The sequence below is a fragment of the Convolutriloba macropyga genome, chromosome 10, assembly GCF_964194025.1.
Source record: "Convolutriloba macropyga chromosome 10, txConMacr16.3, whole genome shotgun sequence".
Classification (NCBI taxonomy): domain Eukaryota; kingdom Metazoa; phylum Xenacoelomorpha; order Acoela; family Convolutidae; genus Convolutriloba; species Convolutriloba macropyga.
Genome location: NC_134477.1, coordinates 54,612,905 through 54,625,936, shown reverse-complemented (window position 1 = coordinate 54,625,936; position 13,032 = coordinate 54,612,905). Strand labels below are relative to the sequence as shown.

At 36.4% G+C, this 13,032-nt stretch overlaps 1 long non-coding RNA gene across 1 annotated transcript; it reads left to right on the top strand.

The window, feature by feature from the left end:
* The first annotated feature begins 1,879 nt into the window (after positions 1–1,879).
* On the top strand, positions 1,880–10,686 carry LOC142348713 (uncharacterized). The gene is made up of 3 exons (XR_012760769.1): positions 1,880–1,988; positions 3,233–3,586; positions 10,486–10,686. It is a non-coding gene; the product is annotated as an uncharacterized LOC142348713 (long non-coding RNA).
* The last annotated feature ends 2,346 nt before the right edge of the window (positions 10,687–13,032 follow it).

The window sequence follows — 13,032 nt, the reverse complement described above, 5'->3', positions numbered from 1 at the left end:
TAAAATTTCACATCAACAACAAATCAAATCAATTTCATTTTTGATAATTCCTTTCAATAAAGGAGGAAAGCGGCGTGAATAAGTTTCCTCAGTTTTAGGGAAATTCGGGAAACGGGAAAAACTCCACAAATTTTCCAAATACCGCACCACCGTAATTGCCCTGATCAGACACCATTTCGAGCGCACGGCTGACCATTTTGCGTTCGATATTACAGCGTGCTTGAGTCTGATCATAAGAATTTTTGATCTGGGACGGCCTGATCAGGACAATTTCGATCGCCAGGTTGAGGTCTCCAAACCAAAACAGATATGTGCTAGAGTGACTTGGGCCGAGGACAGGGGGTTCAGACCGAACAGAACCAAATTCAGGTATGCACCACGCGAACATACCTTGGTCACACTAGGCCAGACCCAAGGCCGATACTGGGTCAGATCAAACAGACCCAAGACCAATCATGAGCCAAACCGAACAGACCCAAGGTATTCATTTTTATAATCTATTAATTCGGTAAAACTGGAAACGAGTAATGAAAGCTAAAAAATTTATTCAAAAACAAAATTTATTCAAAAACCGAACAGACCCAAGGTATTCATTTTTATAAACTATTAATTCGGTAAAAGTGGAAACGAGTAATGAAAGCTAAAAAATTTATTCAAAAACTCGGTTCAAGACGCTTGTAGTACTCTGCAGTTCATCTTATTGTTATGATGTACTCCTCTTCATCGGGATATTCGGTTTTCGAGTACAACGCAATCGAATGAGTCCAGCGTGTTCGCCAGATTTCCCAAAAATCTTAACGCTTTAGGTTACTTTGACGTCTAGAAGAATAACGGAAAAAATTGAGTTTATAGGTTTTTTCCAACAACATAAAGCTCCTGCACATAAATCAGATTTTAACGGCACATTTTGCCTGCTAAAGTTTTGAGAAGTGATGAGAAAGCCAAAATATAATCAACATTTGAATCATATTAAAAACGTATTGTTAACTTTGAAGCAAGAAGAAAAGTGGTATGATTATTAAGATAAAATGACGGGTTTCTTTAAAAGCGTGTTTGTAAACCATAAAAACCTGCTGAAAGGTGGTTTAAAAAGTGCCATTATGATTCGTTGCATGAGAACTGGTCTACGCTCAAAACTTTATTCTTTTGGACTACTGTAGAGCATTTTAAAGATTCTTCAAGCATATGTAGTTTTTTGGTACCATAGTGTATTTTCTTGTTGGTTTTGGGCGATTAATAGGAAAATAGGAAATTTAGGATTCCACCCTCCTTTCCTCCCATTTCATTTAAGCTTCCATAATTTATTATCATATCTTTTAACAACTCAAATGTTTCACCTCACCAATTAGCAATCGGCATTATAACCTTGTTTTCAACCGTATTTGGTTGATAGTTTGCATTCATGTTTTATTGTGATATTTTCATCAAGTCCTGAGGCACGTGCAGGCATCGCGAGGCATGGTTAAACGATTATAGTACAATGTTAAAATTGCAAAAATAAAGGAAGGAGTACAATCGGGGTGAAAATATAGAGAATTAAAAGCGGTGAAAATTAGGGACTCAAAAATTACAATGTTGGTGGTACGTAAAAGATAAGAAAAATCCAAACTACGAGGGGAATAAAGCGATTAAGAGTTAAACAAAGGTGTTTTTGGCAATTCATTTCCGACATATCTAAATTTGTCACTTCAAAACCGGTATTTTTCTCATAAGCTGATGAAATTATTACAAAAATCTAAGGTCATAAGTTTGCTAAATGGCCATAGTGACAATAAAAATACCCAGTTATTGATTATTTGACTATAACTTTGACTTTGTTTTTTTTTACTTCTTCTTGTTTTTTTCACTAGATAGAAACAATGCCGGACAATATTTTTAGACATAAAGAGAAGAACCAGCATTTCATCCGGCAGTTTGGCACTAACTGATCGACATATCCGGTTGGCCGAAACATCAGATGCTGACCCGACCCCTGCAAAAGATGCCCGGTCAGTTTTTCGGTCTAAATTCTTTTTTTTGCCAATTCAACGCCTGTTCGCCAACTTGCATTAGAATACAAAAGCGTTATTTGTTTAGTTGAAATTGCTCAATGTTTTTAGTGTCATTTGCCACATGTTTCTCAATCAGGTTTGCAAGCACTTATTTTGTTCGATCACATCTGACGTTTTTGTCTATTTTTGACGTTTTTCCGGCTATTGTTGACTTGTTTCGGCGGCTCATTTTGATAATTTTTTGCACTTTTGAACTGCCAGGACTTGAATTATGACTTGTGAAGTCTTGGCCAAGACTTGGATTGTAACTTGCCAAGTCTTGGCCAACACTTTCAGAAAGCTTAAAAGACTAAAATATGTTATGATCATAAGCCCTGCGTCGGAGACCTAAACTGATACCTAGACTTGCAATTACATTTGCCCGGTTCTGATATTGACCTGGCGTTAAGTACGGATAGAGTCATTAAAATCGTGTTTTAATGGTATTTTATAGGTTATAACTACCAATAAAAGAAACAAAACTAAAATTCGGATTTCTCGGCAACTGTCAAACCATTGATTACAAAAACAGACAGTTTTTCGCAAGAAGTGACAGAAATTTGAACAGCAGTTGAGGGAAGGGTCGTAAATTAATTGTAGGAAAATAAACATTCCGTCTCCCTGGTTTTGCAAGAATTCATAACTTAAGAATCTTGCAAGATTTTGAATTCATTTGGTAGGGTATTTAATTTTTTATCAGAGATTAGCATTTCAGTTTCAAAAGCTATATGGATATGAACAACTTAACCAAAACTTATTACCAGTGCCAATTAACGAGCAGAAAATTTTTCTAAATAACTAATATGAATTAGATCATTAATTTCAATTAAAGTGTATTTCTCCACTAAAAAATTTCGACAAAAATTGTATTGCAAACTTTGGCTTTACAGGTTTCTTAAATTGGAGTAATTTTTGTTTTTAAAATTCTGTTTCGAAAAATTATATAGCATCGTCTTCCGAGTGAATTCAAAATCTTGCAAGATTCTTGCAAGTTATCAATTCGTGCTTTACTAGGGCTACTAGATGTTAAACAGGCTAAATAAAGGCGTAATGAAACATTACTAGAGAACTGACTTCTTCATTTAGTTGTTTCCGACAATCGTTTTTTTAAAAAATCTTCACTTTTACGGAGCTCTTTGCTAATATACTTGATCATGGCCAAATGAGGGCATATCCAATCACGATCAAAATTTCAATTTTAGTGGTGGTTGCAGGTAGAGTTGTAATCTTCATTATACATCTCGCTGGTACAATTGAAGCCATCTCGTTGACCTGTGGAAACTTGTTCAATTATGAACAATGCGTGAGTTTTCACGCTTTTCTGACCACAAACTGCAAAAACAACAATCTACTTACACAAGCTCGGAAAATTTGTTCAGATGAAGTTAATTTGAAGAAAAGCAAATTATGTGCTGCAGATATTTGCGCAGCCAGTATTGATTATTCGGAATCTAATTCAAAATACGATACAAATCGAGCGGCAGTTCTGGGTAAAGCGAGAGACGTTGGCGATATTGACAGTAGTTTTAATTTTGAGAGTGACAGTTTCTTCACAAGCGAGTTTTTCCAATACTTGAAAAATTTCTATTCAAAACAACCAAAAATTATGCCAAAAAGTTGGTCCGCTTTAGGCTATAGGCTCACAAAAATAAAAGAAAATGTTTTCTGTTATCAATTCAAGTAAAATTACTCCCCTCTCAATTATTCGGTTCCGTGCCCAGCATCGAAACAGAACTGAGCTCTTAAGCAGAAACTGTGCTAGTATCCAATTACGCCTTTAAACAATTTTTAGGTGGCTCTGCAAGACAAAAAATTGCTCATTTTGCTATATCTGACCTACTCAAATGTTTTAAGTTTTCTTGCCGTAGCAATATCGTGGTCAGATGATCGAACCCTTACTCTGTAACAACCCCGGAAGGGGGTGCTCTCGACATTTCAGTTTTAGAGCCTTCACATCAGAGCACAATATTTCCCAGAAGTTTTTGAACAGGAGAGAAAATTTGCAGAAAATTAAGACAGCTCATTTTCAGTTTATTCAAACAGTTGAGCTTTAAATGCTCCTTTTTGGTGCACTCAATGGTATCGTGCGTGTTGATTTGTTGATTTATCTAAGAAATGACATCGAAAAGAATTACTTACTTGGCATGTGCTGAAAGGAACCTGGCTCCAAGTACGGTTAAAGGTAGCAAATTTAGTTCACATATTTTTAAGGTTTATTATAGGTCATAACTACCAATAAAAGAACCAATTTTCGAGTTCCGAATTAGAACGCAACTGAAAGTTCTAGGGTAACACTCAAATCGTGATAGCCAAAATAGACAGTTTTCTCCAAAAAGTGGCAGAAATTCGGACAACAATTGACGCGAATGTCGAAAAAAATAATAGAAAACTAAACAGGTCGTCTACTAGATAATAAATGAGCGTAATAAAACCTACAGAACAGACTTGGCCAAATGAGAGCAAATCTAATCAGGGTCAATTTTTCACTAACAGTTCACTGACCGCAAACTGTAAAAAACAGCAGCCTACTTGCACACGCTCGAAAAATTTGTTCAAATGAAGTTAATTTGAAGAACAACAAATTTTGTACTGCAGAAGTTTGCGTGGCCGAAAATCCGGAAAAAAACAAACACGAGCGGCAGCTCTGCGTAGGACGAGAAACGTTTGCAATTGACTTTTAAATGCTCTTTTTTAAGAAACTGAATTGTACTTGGCGGCTGGAATTAAACGATTTCTGCGAAGTCCCTTTACATAAACTTTTGAATATAAAAATGCTTTGAAAATTGACAACTTCTCTATTTGTAAAAATTGTAACTAACCAACCCCTGATGAATGATAACAGCTAAATAAAGAAACTTCTTAAACACTTTTTGTTGATGAGTCTAATTAATGAAATCCAAAAATATATTTCTTGGGCATTTGCTCATGGGACCGCAGACCAAAATCAATACCTATCACTGCCTAGATGTAAATGGCTTGAAATCAGATGAACAGTCACCATCACCAGAGTTTCAGTTTGATCCAAAAACAGATCAGAAACTTCAAAAAATGTTATTACAAGACTTCTCAAGAGACTTGCTTTTTGCGTAGTAGCAAAATTCAAAAACCTAAGGATGATGCGATTGTTCCAATGGACGTACCTACTCATGCTTATTAAGTCTCCAGAACACTTGGAAAACTCAACGCTGTTAACAAGTGTGAATAAAAAAACTGAGAATTCTTATTTTGAAGGATAGGACTAGTAATTTTTCAAAAAATTTTCAAGAATGATTAAAAATTAATTGCAGATTATCAAAAACTGAAAAAAGTTTTAATATCAATACATTGGTGTTATCTTTAAGACCTATATTCACGGAGATACCTCAAAATCAAGATAAAACTGACAAAATTGTGGTTTTAAAAAATCTTGAATAGGACTCACTGAAACTGTCTTAAAGAAACTGTAGTGCTCAATGTAAACAACATCAGTCCCAGAGTTCCGAGCCAGAACGCCGTATCACAAACTTGAACCAGCTGTATCATGACAACGTGCATTCAATTTATAAGTTGATATTCCATTGCTTAAAATTAAAGTGCTCTGGTACTTCAGAGGAAACTCAAAAGGTACACAAAGTTTGGGAAGCGGCCAAAGTACTTAGAGTTTTGTCATGCTAACATCCAAAGTTTACAAATGAAACTTCATCTACAGATGAAGATTTGAGTCAAATATTTCGGACCCATATATATTTGTGGTTTAAAAAATCTTTTATCACAAGCCGTGGCAGAATTATGCTTTACAACCCAAACCCTTATCAATTTGATGTCCAAAGATTTGATACATGGGATACAAAATAGAAGTGAATTTTTGTTATAGGTACCAAAATTTTGCAATTCGAAAATTAGTATTACCTTTAACTACATATTTAACAAATGAAATTTAGCTGTTCAATATTCTTACAATCCAAAAAAGCAGTTTTGATTTCCGTTAATGGATGGAATCGCTTTTTGCATTGACAAAGTTTCTACTGAAAGTATCTCAATTACTTTATCAGGGAATTATAACATCTTCTACGTAAAGAGCAAGGAAAAAAGCTAGATACAATCATTTTACAGTATGGATTAAACATTATGAACTCAAGAAATGCAACCAGGAATGGGTGCATCAGTCTTTCAGACTTTATCAAAACTACCAAAATTAAACTTCATTGAAGAGATGACTTCATGTGTTCTCGACTCCTCTATCGGAAGCGTTCATCTTGCACACAACTTGCACTAGCAACAAAAACGAAAAAAAAATCAGGAAACGTTTTCTGTTAGGCCAAATTACTTGATACAAGATCCCTTGAAATTAAAAAAAAACTTTTAATTTCTTACCTGCAATTTCATTTATGTATCGAAATCACGTCCAAGCAATGTTCTTGCGTCTTGAAAATAATGTTGCACATGTAATCCGACAACAAGCTCTTTTAAGAAATTTTTGTTTAGCAAACCCGATTTCTGGCCTGCTGATTCACATACATCTGATAAGTCAATCAAAAAAAATCGAATTTTTACAATCGAAGAAGTTTCACGGTTTTTGACGTTTAAAGATAAGATAAACAGAGAATATGGGACGAATTGATGATGACTTTCAAGCACATTGGATTGAGTCCGCTGATTGCTCATAAAAACAGTGAAATCTGATCAATTTTAGGAAACAAAGCACAATGCAAAGAATCTTAAATCATTCCCTAAAAAAAGTTTTTGACGAATAAATAGCCAACAGAACAAATTTTGCGAACTACAAACTAACTTGACTTGGTAAATTTTTATTTAAAACAACTACCCTTAGACAAAATTTTCATCAAATCACTCCTAAAAATTTCTCGTTTCCTTTTTTTGCCACATTTGAATTTCAAAACGCTCTTAAAAAATTTAATAAAAATCCAACATTTGGTCCTTCCACAATCCCGGCATAGACTTTAAACGATAGGTGCATAATTTAACTGAGTTGATGTGTTCTTTCAAAACTAATACCTGCAGAAAAACAAAATCACATCTCTGCTAAAATTGGCAAATATTTGGCCTGTCCACATGAAAGGAGATAAAGAGAATCCGCTGAACTCTAGACCTACTTTTTTCGATTTCTTATTCTAAAAATTGTTAGTTTCTCTGACAAAAAGTGTAAGACCTAAACTTGATGAAAAATTCGTATTCACCGGCGGAGTTTCCAGATTTGTGAAAAAACATTGAACTCAATAGTACAGTCACTTTTCATTAGAAATTTGAGCATCTCGCTTTCTGCTCTACGACTTCCATTTTTCCTAGCGATTACCTAGCAACTGACATCAAAGCGTAGTTATACGGGAAGCTGAAACTGATTGAATTGTGGTTAGGCCTGGACTTCCTCAGAAAACTGGTCTTGATCCATTTCTTCTCAATATGAATGTCAATGTTCTATCAAATTTTTTGAACTGCACTTCCAACCAATGCGCTGACGATGCCGTTGTTTTTTCGGTGTTGACCAAAATAATGATTGCAATCAAAACCTAGAGAAATAAATTTGCTCTTGTTGAATATTTTTCATACAACCCTTTCAAATTCTTATCAGAGAAATCAGAGCTGGTTGTTTTTGGCATTTCATCCACAGGGCAAGCCATCCAGGGAAAATTCATATATTAGAAAAAGCTGATATTGTCAAATAATTTTGAGTAATGTTGGAAAGAGTTTCATTATCGACAGCATCTTAATGATTTCCTCAGTGAGATGGTAGAGGGATTGAAAACTCCATCTTTCCTGAGTGTCACACTAATTGCGAACAACCCTTCTATTTTTCTTCTAATTAGTAATCTTCAGTACTCAGATGCTGCTACCTCGGAAAAACTTCTGGCGCTTTTCAGAAACAAACCAGTTTGGCAGTTAGTGCTTGTTACTTCTATCGATCTGACTACTACTCGCCTATCATCAAATTAGAGAATTATATACTTCCGATTAAACAAGCTTGGCTACAGAACTGCATTGCATGCGTAGCAACTTGTGGCAAGAAAAACCTGCTTTCCGGATGATACCCGATCTTAGCTTTCCGCCGTAAAAGTTTCAATAATGTTTAAGAACGAAAACTACTGATCTTGAAAAGAAGTCAAAAACAATTTTGCGGGACAAAAGTATCATCGGAAGAGGCCTGCCACTCAATATTTATTTCACAAAAGTATTAAAGGGGAACAAATCAAACAGTTTAGTCAAAAAATGACAATAATTTTTTGATCCTCTTCAGAAGGACCCAATGGGAAGCACGTGAGCAATGTTTCTTAGAGAACTTTCAGATTTTACGTTCCTGTGTCAAATTTTTACCCCAAGAAACCTGTAAGTTTAGGGTGGGGGTTGGGGTTTAGGGGAGTAATTGCGGCAAATGGTAACCATTTCCACTCATATCTCTTTTATCGTTTTGGGGGTAATGAGAGGTAGATCGAAACAAGAGTGGGGGTAGAGGGTAGTTTTCTGGATGTATATTGTTTTGGTCCCTCCAGCTCAATTGACTGATTTTTTCACGCCCCCAGGCGCACATGCTAGGTTTTTATATTGTAACGTGGTATATAACAACAGATATTTTGTAACTGAGGGCGTAAAAACACATGAGGACCCAAACAGAATAGATTCATTTTTTTTAAATGGGCGAAATGATGCAAGAGTAGGAGTTGGTTTTGGTTGGTAAAATGATGCAAGAGTAGGGGGTAACTTTTTTTCATTTTTGTTTGGGTGGAGGGGGGTAAAATGATGAAAGAATAGAGGGGAACTAATCCCCCCTTGGAAATTCTAGCCTTATATTGTTTTAGCCACAATACGTAAAGGCTGACAGCCTTGAGTAATCTTTTTTGGGCGGGGGTAAAAATTTTGAAATCTCCTTATTATCCGCTTTACACCCATTACCCAATATTTACACCATTACCTCCAATTCTGACATCATTCTACTACCTAAAATTACTCACTAAACTTACACTTAACTTACATCTTGGGAGGGGGAGATGTAAACCCAAAAATTCCCCATTTCACTGATTACCCCCCCCCCTCTCACACACACACACACGCACATTTACTCAGCACTAGGTATTCAAAAAATACTCAGTAAGTTGGTGGAGGAAATAGAGACTCCATTTTTTCTGAGTGTCATCCAATTTGCGAAAAACGCAACTAAATTTTCATTTATTGATGTTATTTTCAGTACTCAGTTGCTGCTTTACTCATTTCTATCTCAGAAAATGTTCTGGCAACTTTAAAAAACAAATCCATTATTCAGTTAGGGCTTGTTAGATTCATCTATTGCGTGATATCAAATTTAGGATCTCTATACTGCCAATTAAACAAGCTTGATTACAGAACTCGTAAAAAAGGGGTAACCGGGAAAAATTCTAAGCCAAACTCCTACAAAACGCTTACATCATTTTTGGGTTTAATGAGAGGTAATTCGATGCAAGGGTGGCGTTAATGGGGGGTATTTGGGGGGGGGGGGTTAGTGCAAGAGTAGGGAGTAAATTTGAGGGGTAAAATGATGCAAGATTGGGGGTGAACTGATGCAAGGGTAGGGGGTGAATTGTCATCCTTGGAAGCCCTAGCCTTACATTGTTTTAGCCCCCATAATCAAAAACTGTCAGTCATGAACTCGGTGCCTCTGTACCAGCAGCGAGTTCTCCTTAGCCTTTAAGCCATCAATGATCGCCAATTTTTGACGGCCCATCTATATTAATCTACTCCCGATTACCCGCGTTACCCCCCTTACCTTACATCGTTTTACACCCCTAAAAGATCACTCTAATCTTACATCTTTTTGGTGTCAATTTTCGGGGGTAAAAATTAAAAGTTCCCACCATTACCCTCTTTACCCCCCCCCCCCTTTGCCCCCTGCACAATACCCTTCCCCCTAATCTTACATCGGTTTTCCCCCCTAAAATTTCTTACGTAATCTTTCATCTCTTGGGTTTGTTTTTCTTTGGGGGGGGGGGGGTAAAAGCCTAAAATTTCCCCCAATACCCCCTTAATCTTACCTCGTTTTACCCCAAATAGACGATTACTCCCCTACTCTTACATCAGTCTGGGGGGCAATTTTTAAGCTCTTATGATCTAAAGAATTAAAATGACTTTTGGTGTCAGCATATGATCAGTATAATCTAATGCTACTATTTTATGTTACGTTTTTGCGCTGCCACTCGTGATGTTTTTAAGTATCCTGTCCTGTTTACACCCATTTGGAGATCAGGGTTTATTTAGGCTAGAGCTCTAATTTGCTAATAAACTCAGCTGACTTGTCAAGTCATGAAAGCCTTTTTTTCAAAGCAACAATCTCAAACGGAAATTGATCCTACCCCGTTCGAGGTTTTAGTTTGTTCTCGATTATGGAGCAGACTATTTTTATAAACAATTCTTCGATTGCGGTTGCCACCCACTCGAACTAAACCAGGTCAAGTTTCCTAATTTTGACTCGGAAAAACTCCAAATCGCAAAGACCTCGATCACGGAGACGACGAAGAATGGGAGTACGGCTATGCCAATTGTGACGAATGTTTGAAGCAGTTCTCAAAACAGGAATGTGTTTTAGATGGTGAATGCTATGCTGGCAAAATAAAAGTTTATAATATTCTAATCGCAAACACCTTAATAATGATTAAATGTCTAATATAAAGTCTTTTCCGTACCCCCTTCACCCCCCCCCCCACATCAGCCGAGTTCGTTCCCAAAACTAGCTATGTGGGTTGAATTCTTAACCAGTTCTCTGAACCAATTGCTTTATCCAGACCAAAAAGATGTAAAATACACAACAGTTCCGCGGTGCCAAACAAAAGCGTGGTAAAAATAACCATACAATGAAAATCACCATACAATGAAATTTATCCATACAATGATAAGTTACATTATGCGCACTTTTCGATTTTAAACTGAAGTTAAAATTTGAAAATGTTACTTGACAGTTTTTGCCTTTTTGTTCTCCAACATTCTGCGACTTCTCAATTGACATTTTCGCGCTTCACTTCTTCGTTTTGAGTGATTTTTCAACTGCTTCCATACTGAAAAAAAGGTTCTTGCTAATATAAAAGTGATTGTTAGCGGTAAAGTATCAATGACGTTGTATGTTAGGGTTAAGATGTCTGTCTGCTTTACTAGAGGTGGCGGCTTCGAATTCTTACGTGGTCTAAGTTTTTGCACCCAAACAAAATCTAGGCTACGGCCCTTAGTAAACTTCCGCCCGCGCTCTCGATCTAGAGCAATTCATCTACCGTAATTTGGTTGACATTTAAATGAGGGAAGGGGTGGGAGATTAGTGTGATGGGTAGGTAACGGAAAAGACTTTAATAAATGATTAAATTCATTGCATTAAGTGAACGAACAGAAGAACTTGGGAAATTTAACGGGTTGTATACAATTAAGTGTGTGCTATGAGTTATCGGCTCAAATTTAAATTCAGAAATTTTGATTTTTTGAACCTTTGAGCACTGAAAATGACAATATTATCTCTTTTGTGACATAATACCAAAGAGGCGACTGTTGTGCAACAAACAAGTCAGAAGTGAAACTTGAAAAAACATTGACTTTTGTCCTTATCGCAACCAAAACGAGTTGGTTGTTCCCGCAACTTAAAACTGATATGAAAACTTTGTAAACTGTCTAGAATTTTTAATTTAATGAGCACTTTCAAAAATGATGCACAAAAAATATCACCAACATGATTTTATTTCTTATGTAATAGACCACATTCGACTTAGTTTGGTCATGTATGATTATTAAAAACTATACTAAAAGCATTAACAAGTTTTTGAGACCCTTTCCGTTGTCGCACAACCCCTCCCCTCAAGTACCTTATGTACCCCCCGTTACAGAGAACACGCCATTACATAGGCAACTAACTATTTTGAAGTTTGATTTTGCTTAATTTAGATGCAAATAATATGCAACCTGTAACGGCTGCTCTCCTTGTGTTTCACAAAGAAAGTTTTACACCGCCCAGTTCGTTCTGAGTGGTTGTAAAATCTGTCCGGATACTTTGTTGATGCAGTTTGCTTTTGTAACTGTATATCCGTTCTGCTGTACTTACCGTTGCATTAACTAATTTGACTAACTTAGTTTTGGATTTTATCTCAATTGAACTGGGTCCATAGATCACACAATACGGGATCTCTTTATGTTTACCATTTCAATCGTTTTGATAAAACAAATCAAAGGCAAAAATATATGCCTAAGAAGTGTTATGAAAAATTGATTTCTAACTTAATCCTGGGTGTGTGTGTGTGTTGCGATTTTCGCAGAGTACTCACGAGTTGAAGACTGGAAACCAGGACACAGAAATTTGAATTCACTGCTCAAGACGTTATCGATACAAGACACAATATTTGATAGAATATTGCTCAAGGCAAATTTTTGTTATCAAGACACAGTATAAATTTAACAAATATACTGCTCAAGGGTTTGGTTTTAGCAAGACACAGTAACAAATATACTGCTCAAAACTATATTATTTCAACAATTTTAATTGCTGAGTTTATTTGCTAGCTCGAGTTGCTAGGCTGACAAGATATTGAGATTGTGAGTTCTTATTTTTGTTCAGTTTGTTAACACTTTTTGTGCTGACGTGGCATACGTGGCTGTGTCTGATTTGCTATACACAGTTTCCTCGCTAAGGGGATGGATAACCAGGATAAAAATAGAACACAGTAATAGTTTTCGTCCTACGCAATTTTGTTATTCCTTAATGTCAGCTCCAACATCGCCGGCCCTGTTCTCCTTCGTGAAAACGTCATCGTCAGTTGGTAGTACTGGAGCGAGCTTCACTACGGGCCTCTTGTAGTATCCATCCTTTGTTCGGATTTTCGCTGATCGAATCACTCCGTCTAACACTTCAAAGGTTTCGGTTATTCGACCCAGATTGTAATATCCACGTTTGCCACTGTCTTCCACTAACCACACAAGATCACCCTGCTGAAGACTTCTGTCCGTTGTGGTCTGCCATTTCTTTCGACTATTCAACGTTAGCAAGTATTCTTTACGGAATCTGTTCCAG